Consider the following 11,080-nt stretch of genomic DNA (forward strand, 5'->3'; position numbering starts at 1 on the left):
CAGAGAGAGAGAAAAAGAGAGAGAGAGAAAGGACGGACGGGAATTGAGAGAGAGAAAATAAATGAGGGATGACTTTTAATGCAGTAGATAACAGAAAGCATCAGTCCTGGTCATGATATCTGATGAGATGTGTCCGTGACACTTTGTTGTTTGGACTGATACAGGGGATAGATAATAAACACACGTGTCTGTACCATCCATGTATGAGGTTGATGGATCGACCTGGAGGCCGCTGATCGCCTCGGTCTGTACATGTAGGTGTCCTAAGGATATCTGCAGAACTGTAACTCTCCGGGGAAAAAAATCAATATTTATTCCCGGAGTGTTACAGTTCTGCAGCTATCCTAAGGCCAGGACACGCTGTATTAGTCTGTCTACACAGCCTACCAACCTTACACGCCCAGAACCGAGGGACGACGGGGTAAGGGTTTGGGTTGATGATTTAATGGTGGTACCAGCTTAGAGATATGCAAATAATGACACTAATGATTGTATTTGTGCATTTGCAGAATGCATGCTAATGATGAGCGTTTTGCATAAGATACTAGTAAACGGTTATTCGAAAAACTGACCCTGACAGATTCTGTTCAGAAAGTGAATAACATAATCGGCAGAAAAAAGTGCAATTAGTTTAGTTAACCTATATTATAAAATATGAAAAGATATCGACACAGACCTCTGATAAAGGTTACTGGGACAACATACTGGTACAAACCACGGTCAAGGTTAGTGGAGCAGTGTACTGCTGTGTGGAACAATAAGGGGAGTCAGTACAATGAAGGAACACCGGAGAACAGCATGGAACAGTGACACTTAACGGGGCCGTGGGGTGGTGGAAAGAACATTCAGGGGGGGGGGGGGGTCTATACACTAATAAATAGAACAGCAAACTTAGTAAAATGTTGAGTAAAACATTCAGTGTGTGTGGGGCAATAGCCTGTTCCATACAATACAACAAACAGGACAATACCCTGTCGCAGTGTCAGTGTTGATAAGGGAAATAAACGATCAAGTTTAGTGGAACAGTCTAACCCAAGGTCTACATCAGCCAGTTGTTGTGGGGCATTATACTATCCACCGTTAATCATTAACTGTCAAAGTGATAAGGTTTCATAAGGTTTTAGTTTCTGGACGTTAGGTATTGGACATAATCGTAATTACATAAATGCAACACAGTTATTGTAATCTTTTTGTTTACCTACAATGTATATAATATAGTCCATGTACTAGTCGATGTAAAAAGTTTACGTTGAAATGACGCATTTCTTTTCTTCAATACGGAAACTGCTATAACACTAACTGTGTTTTCTAGTCAATCCCATTCACATTGTGAATATCGTATATTTTGAAATTATGTCTGTACCTTTATTGTTTATAATGTAAAACGTATAATCTTATAGCGGTAAAATTATAAACACGTGTGTATAATGAATGCATTGATGCTGTGACTGCTGCATCCTCTAACATATCGTTGGGCTTGTTTATCATACGGTTAACCTAGCTCTGTCTATCTAGCTCACTCTAAACCCGGTACATTAACTCAACGGTTACTTAAAACTTGTTTGTGTGGGTGTTTGTTGTAGTTTATTGTTTAACTTTGCCAGCAAATTCATTGAAAAATATTGAAGTTTTCTTCATGGTAACGGAACATTTATTCTGTGTGGTATGGAGCGATCTGCCCTTGAAAATTGTGGGGTACAAATCAATTTGTATCTTTGAATAAGGTGAAGGTCGATCGGATGAGATACTCGGACCCAGACACCATTAAAACCCACCCAGTATTATGTCATCGATAATGTTAAATCACTTATCTATGGTTCGCGTGGTTAATATTGTACATTTTATTTCCCTCTTAATGGTGCAGAAATTAAGGTTGCCTCGGTATAAAAATGATGACGCATAAATTATGTGAGTGAAGAGCCCTCCTTGATAGATAAATATTGCTTTGATGTTGGTATCACGATTCGATATATTGAACAGGAAAAGTTTTCAATAACACTGCACTAAGGTACCGTTATACTGGTTAATTCGGTACCAATACCTTCCTGTGTACATAGTTTTATGCGTTGTATGAAGTCAGGGGATCGTTGAACAGGATGTGGCGGGGCGAGGCCCGGACTGTGGAATGTTTAATGGTGGACGGTCTTTGATGCAAGGACACTTTACACAACATGTCAACAACTCGCTCCACAAGGCGACTTTTCCTGTTAACTAGGTGCTGTCAAGGACATGTTTACTCTCTTCTTGAACGACAAGCAAAACAATGTAACCGAATTCCGCGGCTTTTAAAATGTTGAGGATACACATTTCAAATTTTATCTAACATGCAAATTTTTTGGAAGGGGGGGGGGTTATCGAGAATACCGCATTGGGGGGGGGGTATTTATCGAGAATATCCGGTTGATGCCTATCTGGTGATCAACTGCCTAAGACCCGTTGGTCATAGTTGTGCCCCACCCCCCAAGTACTCACCCCAATGTTAACCCTAAGTAGACCCCGCTCCGGCGTAGATTGTGTTGGCATGCAGACAGAGATTTCTCTGTAACAGCTGTTAATGCTTAGGTCAGGGACAGAGTCTGCCACGAAGAAAATGTAACTGGCATGATGATGATGGATCTGTTCATAACTCGGGCAACACAATTCTTGTGCTCATTTTAACAGTTCTTAGTTTGTTTCTTTGACTAAAATTATTTTTTAAAGAGGGGTAAAACAAGAGGGATTCTGTTAGGGATTGAATTGGAAAGATAAGCTAGGTATAAGGTTGTCTTACGGTGGGGGATAGAACTAGAGTTTTATATTACTACACAAAAATGTCCCACAGTATGTGTATTTATTCTGATTATATTTTATCATTTTTGTTGCATTTCATGCCCTATGAGCCCTAATTTGGAAAAATAAAATTCAAAACAAATATAGGTCATGGATGATACAAAAGGGACATAATAGATCACAATGCCCGCAATCACACTACACTCCTTGCTATGTGCAAGAAACCGCCGTTGTTTAACCTGCCATGCATGGTGGTTAATTAGACCTAAAAACACCTATTGTCTCAAACTTTGTAAAACCCGGCTGTCATCAACAAACACCCACTGACAAAAGACATTTGTAAATTATAATCAAGGAAAAACAATAGTTCCTTATAACGCACCTTTTCAACTCGTTGACAATAGACTTATGGGAATTTTGAAATTGACATCAATTAGCATGTCCGTTAATATTTTGTTTTTAAAGGACAGCGCCTTAGTCACCGCGACATTGAATCACAGTGAGTCAGCCAGCAGTCTGGTCTTGTCTTTTCCTACTGCCGTGATCACATCATGTAAAGATTCTCCCGATTTTATTCATTCATTAAAATATAACTGTAGGGAGATCAATGAATGCGAAATCAGGTTCCATAAATAGCTATAGCTCTATTCATACCCACTATGCGTAGGGGTTTCTTTGTTAAAGAGTACATCGGCTACCTGTAATTGGGTAAAAAAGACGTAACGGGAAACACTGCGGGCGATAGCGGGTACGACTAATGAACGTAGGCGGCTATAATTAACCTGAATAACTCTATGAATGACCATATGACAAAAACAACAAATAATAAAAGCGGATTTATCAAAAAAATATTTTATTAACAATGGAGATATCACGTCAAACGTGTATTGCACAAATAAATAAAAATATACAACAATAATATCACAGCATCAGCTTCCTGTCTCTGGGGTCAAACACACAAGGACTGGCCTAGTCCGTTGACCTTCACACGGTCATCTAAGGTCACAGGGCCATGCACCGTTTTGTTTGTTTACACTGACCATAGTGCATCTCGTCTATGGCGATGGCCCCATTTCTGTCACTCAGACTCACTGTATCAGTATAAAGGCGACCAGAAGAAAGAGGACAATTAATTGCTTCACGGCAGTTCGTAAACATGTTTACTGAAAGTCTGCACATGCTTCATAAACAAGACCCGGATATCCCGAGTCTGATAGGTCACATGAGGTCAGCTTTCTTCCTCCTCAGCCAAAGTCGGCATCAATGGCATTCGTGGGATCACGGGGGACACCGAGGGTGAGGGATGCCCGTGGGTGGGTGACCCCTGGGAGACACTAGGTCGGAGGACATCGGCCCAGTCGGCCGCCTCTGTTGGACCAGGAGCCTGGAACGTGTAACTCGTGCCCTCCACGTTGTCAGGGACCATCAGAAACTCACTGTCACTTGTCTCCGATCTCAACACTGTCGAGTTTTTCAGATTCACGAAGATGCCTTTATTGGCGAATTTACCGTCTCTGTTCACTATTGCGTAATGTTCAAAACAGCTCTGATAGACGCGCACGTGGACTGGAATCCTCACACACTTTCCCTGGTGGGACTGGATCAGAAATAAATTCCCTGATTTAACTTCGAGTCCATCGTCCTTTCGTTTAATGGGAACACCCTGACATACACACGCCTGCTTCATTCCTAATATCATTTTCATTATGAAGAGCTCTAGTGATATTCCCTCTCTTTTGTTCGCCTGCTCAGATGTATATTACTAACGAATTTTGTTCGCGTGGAGCTTATATAGCCTGCTAAAGCAGACGACCTCTGACTCACGGTGACCTATGACACATGTGTGAACAGACTTTCTCGACCAATCAGAACACAGCTCGCGCCGATAATCTACTCAGATTAGACATAGTTTTCTCCACGCGTGATTGTTATGTTTACATGTTGTCACTCACTTAGGGTGCGTAATTAAAGACCATGGCTTGAGTTAATCCGTAGATGAGTATCGTTAATCTAGTTGTTTGCTAAGGAGCTGTCATTGCTGTCAACTGTTTTCACTAATCCCCGCACGCGCTCTGACCCGCCGTTTTCCCATACTATACATTGTACCGTGAAGTACATGTACTCACTGACACGAGTGTTTACATCTGAGAAAAATGTATTGAATTTAGAGCGGTTTAGCTGAAGATCGGCGACAGAGTAACAACCACTTGTGAACAAGCACCTTATATACTATACTTGGACATTTTCTCGTTGTTATCAAATTCCTGACATTTCTGTTCAGTGTCAACTTCTCCCGAAATAGTACAGCTTCCAGTCAGTGGCTGGAATCATGACGGTACAGGGAAATATGATAGATATCTAGAGGTCACCAAATAATACCCGCTCCATAGATCTGGTCAACGGCAATAAATGGAACAATATTGAATGAGTGTATGTACACGTCAGTGTTTGTTTTACGGGGGGCGCCTGAAGCGGCCGGCGGGGGGGGGGGGGGGGGGGCTGGGGCGCCTTGAGACCCCCAGTAAGTTAAGGACAAAGTCCTGGTGCGGGCCCAAGGAACAAACCACCGGAGACACCTGGGTTTTGAGGTGTTTAAGGCACTTTATTGAGCCACCCCAGTTAGACTTGACATATAAGAATGATAAATAACAACAAAAGCTGATTTTACAATCTTTTTCTATAGTTCATCTATAAATATTTTAAAATTTTATCACAAAAGGGGGTCCAGACTCCGGACCTCCTCTAAATCTACCAATCTGCCAGTAGAAAGAGAAATAGTGGTATTGGCCTAACGGGGTTTCGAACTATGACCCCCATGGATGATCTACCACCGAGACTCCTTGTACGGTCCCCATTTGCTATCCTACTGCACCTATAGGCCGGTATTTATCAGCATGGTCCATCGTTGCAATATTTTTTTGTATGAGGCTGTTACATTTTTTATACTTCATATCTACAATACAATACTTAAGTTAAAGTTTGTATATTCTTTGATTTGAGGCTATCGGATTCTCATGCTGATATCCATGCACGTAAAACCCTTGTGGATTCCTGACCTGGTATCTACAGTCTATCATGGTACATGTACAAATTGTTTCGTCTAGGATTTGTATTTGTGGATACATGTATCGTCTTACTACCATCTACATGTACATGACAAGAGTTGTGCATGTAAGCAACACTCTTTCAACAAGACATGAATCTGCATCATGGCCGACTTCTTTCTTTTAAAATGTACTTAAAATTTGAATTATATTTGAAAACACTTTTGAAGTGTACTTTTTTCCCCAAAGAACTTGGGCAGTCGACACAATACAAACTTTTAGATCTGGCTTATCTACCACGAACTATCTCCGTGAGATGTCGGTACACACACGGTATACTGTATACAGAGCGTCAGGTACAGGCGACCTACATTTATCGGTGTGTGATATGGCGGGGAAGTGAATTCGGTCACGCTGATGATAACTCTTGTTACATATGCATGTAAACTCGGGATCTGGATCCGCCCGGACCCGCTCATCTGTTTTCCTGGACCCGCTCATGTGTTTCATCTGTTTTCTCCGAGATCGCTAGTTTCTCTTTGACTGCATTGATGGTTAACCAAATCTTAGGAAGCAGACTTCAGCCGACCCCATTCCTTAGATCGCTCCGGTGCCAAAATATGACACACGGATTTATATAACTATTTATACAAATAAATACAAGCCGTGAATTATTGCTGTTCCTTGGTTTAAAATACTTGTCTACCGTTGATCGCTGCGTCATAAACTGCGATTTTATTTCAGTGAAAGGATTTTAAAGGTGTGGAAAATGATGTTTGCTCTGGCGCGTAAAGCTATAGTTTTTACAAAGGTTTTGATTGAAGAAAATAATGTACACATTATCTTTAGATTGCACTAGGATATCCTATCATTAAACTGAGCACGAATTGATGACTCTCGTGTCTGGCTGACTGTACTGTACTGCAGACACCGGCCACCTATTGATACTCTCTCTACTTTCAAAACTCATTTTGTACAATTTCTTTACGTCCTTAAAAATCATAATTTGATATTCATTTTTTGTAGTAAATATTGCACATTTTTATTATTTCAATGAGTGTGATATGTAGACATATTAAAAAGAGAATAGCGATATGGTTCATAATATACAAATCCTCTGTATATAGGTCCATTACTAGTGAATATAAACCTCATTTATATACTGTATCTCTGTAGAATGCACTACATTACATGTATCTAGGTGATGCCTTTATGCATGTTGTTGGGTTGGTAGTCTGTGAAGTGTTTGTTCAGTCTCGGCTCTAGCTCAGTCTTTTATACCTCGACATTTTTAACTCCTATCCCCGCGGTGTGAATTCTCGGTGTTATCTCAGACGTTACGAGAGATTGACAATGGATGGCGAGAAGTACACTACGCCCAGAGATACCAGAGATCGTCTGGAGCAATCAGATGAGGGCGGTGCTTCACTGGTCGGGGATTCCCATGGTGCGTCAGACAGTGCGTCAGTTCACGGCCCCGATCCCGATATCACTAGATGACTGACCAGATATCTGACCAGATATCGACCAACCTCACCGTCATAACATTCCCATCCCCCGTCTTTCCTCATTTACCCTCCATCAGTCTTAGCGAGCTTGGGGGTGGCTGTTGCTAATAAATCAATTATGTGCACAGAGTTTACTCTGCAATATTCCTTTATTTTTACGACAAACAGTAAATTGATATCAGAAATCGACTTATGAAGTAATTGAGAAATGACCTTGATACATATACATATAAGCGTATTTTGCTATTTAATGTTGTTTCATTTTTAAAAATCTCGTTTTTCTAGATCTGTACGTATACCAGTAAGTGATATCTGTATATTGTCTGTCTTTGTATATTGTGTACAAATAATTTGAAAGTATATATAAAGGTGTAAATGTCCACCAGTCTAATTCAGTATGCACAGACGCCCTTGGTCAGTAATTCTAGCTGTAACTGTGAGGTAAATGAATATATAGTACACGTTCGATGTACCTTGTGCTACTTCGAGTTATCTTCTCTTTACTGTAATAATTCAACATTAAAATATCGGTTCTTTCAAAAGAGTGCAAAATATTTCAAAATTACTTAATTCAAGTTTACAAACTTTATTTATGTGCTTCCTATTAAATCCATAAAAAGAATACAAAAGTTTTAAATTTGCTTAAAAGTTTGAAGTAAAGAAATTATCTTCTTAAAGAACCACAATTTAATATTGAGGTAAATCTATAAGAAGTTGGAGTTACCGTTCCTGCGATAGTCATCACGTAGAGGTGATTACTAACTTGAGTTCTACGGAACTTGAGGACATGATGACGTGGGGTAGATGATCACTGATTAGTTCCCCGGGGGCAGGTTTTAACGACGACCTGTCCTCATGTCTGACTACAACACACTTTTTAAAAGAAATATTATAAAGTTATAGTGTTTCAATCGTAATACTTCTTTTCAAGTTAAGTTTCGTGAAAATTGTACATGTAGTCGAGTTCAGAATATACAAATCACTTTAAAATATCTTTTGTCGGGTTTCGTAGCGCATGTTGATGATGTAGATCATTTGGAGTGTAAAACGTTACTACAGCAGGATATCGATAAAATTACATAGATGTTTAATGGAATCAACAAGCATACAAAAAGAGTTTAATTAGGAGGAGTGAATGGTCGTGACAGTTTTAGACTTATCAATCTCCTAAAGAAAAAGAGCTCTGTAAAATTAATATATTAACTGTAAATCTTAAATAAATTATTTTTGTTATTTAAGGAATGAATTCAATATTTATTTGTTTTATACGATATAAAGTGGGTTGGGGCAGTTTACGCTTTATAAACCGCTTCGCGGTTTATAAAAAAGCGTAAACTGTTCCAAACCATATTATCAAAGAAGAAACCATCTCCAGCCTTTTGATGTTGTTCTGGTGGTGAATTGGTCGGACACCTTATCCTCAGACTGAGAAGACATTTTATTGAGATCTACAATATGATTTACAGTATAATTATGACGGATGCATTCATTATGACTCATCGGCATATAATTATATATTTACATCGACTCCTCGCTGTCCCACGGAAGACCATGTTAGCACTTTATTTTGTGTCTGGTTTTCAATTGTGTATGTCTGATGTTGCGCACGTATTGTAGAGTAACGAAGATACACCTGTACCTGTACCTGCATTAATTTATTCAACCATCAACTTTACCAATTTTCTTTAAAGTGACGTATGTCTCTGTAAAAGGATGCTCGAGTTGAGCATAAATATCATAATTATATGTATATAAATCCCAATTGCTACCAAACTTTAATTGCTAACTTATAAAGCAAAATTAACGAAATGTTCTGTTCTCAACCCTAATGGTGTCTCAAATAAATTTGAAGAAATGACTGTTTAGAGTTGCTACTTCTTATTAACTATCGCGTATGTCGTCTTGTAAACTATCACCGCTTGAATTTATTATAAACGTACTACTAGTACCTGTATCTATCTGGTAATTGTCGTTGTTCTTTATATATTTTGTTCAGTGATGGATAAATCAGACCCCCCCCCCCCCCTCTTTCCATTAATTTTATAATGAAACCACCATAATCATACGTACCCAACGAAGTCTAGATAAGAGAGATTGTTCTCACAGAGAGAGAGAGAGAGAGAGAGAGAGAGAGAGAGAGAGAGAGAGAGAGAGAGACTGAACAACAACTGGACATCAACAGACGCTGGGTCTAGGTGCTCCTAGATAAATGATAGAATCGCTGCTGGGGTTACGTTTGCTGTAAATTAATACATTGTTATTGTAATTTCCCCGATATGACGCACTTCACACCAATTGCGTCCATTTGTCAGCTACAAACGCTGTACCGACACCGTGTAACTGACCACAAACTGACAAACACCAACCTCACGGTAACATACTGTTGCTTCTGTGAAAAAAAAATACTCACTGTTTGTTATAAAAATAATACATGTTTACTGCATGTACAATAATATCAAACAAGTATAAAGGAAAACAAAAAGCTTTCGAGCTATAAAGAACAAACAAGCCTCCGAGTTTTCCTAAAATCTGGTACCAAAAGCGCATATAAACAAAAATAATTCTAGACCTACTGAGGGTATGGCTTTTTTTAAAAAAAGATTATTGCCGAACTGCAAGGTACTGTGTAATCGCCGCAATCGTATTAAATATAGACACGTTTTCTATTTAAATTTGTTGTGATGTTACCGATATAATTGTTTACATCATAACAGAAATAAACACATTTCGCTGCCCCCTCTTCTTTTTGGTTTTACTGCCAAGTTCCAAACAATCATTATTGTTCTCTTTTCTTGTAACTTATCGCGTTGTTTCCGGCACTTCACTTCTCTGGGGTCTCACATAATTCTTACTATTTTACACGGAGAGTAAAAGGAGTCAAACTGCTTTAAGCGTATTATTTAGCTAAAGGTTCAAGATCGAAGATAGAGTCAGGGTTAGGGCTAAAGTACAATCAAAACTTCATTGGATTTTCTACACATGGAAACCAGAATCAGTTGAAAATAAAACCCACTTGGTTTTACGATCTTCCAATTAATTGAACTTTCATCGTGATTAAATTCCGTTATAATCTATGGAGTATAGCCGTGTGCTTTGTTACCCTCCTGACCTCATCTATAAAGAAGGTCATGCAGTAGTTTTTTTTACCAGACGCCTTGTTTTTAAGGTAGGCAAAATAATTACCTATGCCAGCGGATGGGAAAGCGGAAAACAATATATGAATTGTTAATTAAATGTAAGTGCTGTCTGAAAACCCACTGACATACATATATGTACCTGTGACAAACAGAAGTTTTCAGTTTATCATAGGTTCGATATCGTAGTGCTTATTACACGGCATTTATTCACAGAACGTAGAACACCTGTTGAAGGATTGGTTCGTCCAGTTCATGCCTAGACCCTACCACAGGTAAGGTGACCCGGTCACTTCCGGTTGTCCCATATTTAAATCACCACGCCCCCACGTCTCTTTCATTCATAAAATTAAATCGGCGACCTGTTGAGATTTTTAAAAGGTGTTTCGGGACTGGTTACCTGGTCTAGGTAAATAAGAACCTCAGCGCTGACGTCGGTAACATCAATGTTTGAATTGTTTATGTAAATGATCAGAGGAGACATGTCTGCCTTCTTTACAGTTATGAAAAAAGTTTATCATCTTGGAGGAAAACAAATATGTTATTGTTGAATATGAACTTTACAATTTATCTTCCTTAAAACGTGGTTGAAGGTAATAAAGAGCATGAAAAACATTTTCTTATT

General features: G+C 39.1%; 1 non-coding gene across 1 annotated transcript; it reads left to right on the plus strand.

The window, feature by feature from the left end:
• Positions 1 to 8,059: 8,059 nt before the first annotated feature.
• Positions 8,060 to 8,185, plus strand: LOC117681937 (U8 small nucleolar RNA). Its single transcript, XR_004596519.2, has one exon. It is a non-coding gene; the product is annotated as a U8 small nucleolar RNA (small nucleolar RNA).
• Positions 8,186 to 11,080: the final 2,895 nt, after the last annotated feature.

This window comes from Magallana gigas, chromosome 2, assembly GCF_963853765.1.
Source record: "Magallana gigas chromosome 2, xbMagGiga1.1, whole genome shotgun sequence".
Taxonomy (NCBI): Eukaryota; Metazoa; Mollusca; class Bivalvia; order Ostreida; family Ostreidae; genus Magallana; species Magallana gigas.